Source organism: Nestor notabilis, unplaced genomic scaffold (genome assembly GCF_000696875.1).
Source record: "Nestor notabilis isolate BGI_N333 unplaced genomic scaffold, ASM69687v1 scaffold16071, whole genome shotgun sequence".
In the NCBI taxonomy this organism is placed as follows: domain Eukaryota; kingdom Metazoa; phylum Chordata; class Aves; order Psittaciformes; family Psittacidae; genus Nestor; species Nestor notabilis.
The window spans coordinates 14461-14740 of NW_009915290.1; the positions used below are offsets into that span (position 1 = coordinate 14461).

The 280-nt window shown below is 61.4% G+C and overlaps 1 protein-coding gene across 1 annotated transcript in view; it reads right to left on the bottom strand.

Moving 5' to 3' along the window:
* LOC104413155 (homeobox protein NANOG-like) overlaps nucleotides 1-280 on the bottom strand; it is a 5929-nt gene that overhangs the window by 5350 nt on the left and 299 nt on the right. The gene's annotated exons all lie outside the window — the stretch shown is intronic.

Genomic DNA, 280 nt, shown 5'->3' on the forward strand with positions numbered 1-280 from the left:
TCTGTTGAGGTTTACAAACCGGGATCACAGTGGCCATGGCAAGGTGGTGTGACTTGCCCAGGGTCACCCATGTTCCTTGCCCACATCGCGCTCTGCCCAAGCTCACACATTAGGGTGCCAAGGCACGGAGAGAGAAAACTTTTCTCAAGGTCGTTGAGCTGAACGCAGGTATCCCGGGGATCGGCTCCAGGTCTCAGCCGAAATGCCTTACCTGCCGCCTGCCTCTTCCCTCCTGCCTCCGGAGACTGGCCGGCGCCCGCGGGTCCCGCGTGCCACCCCA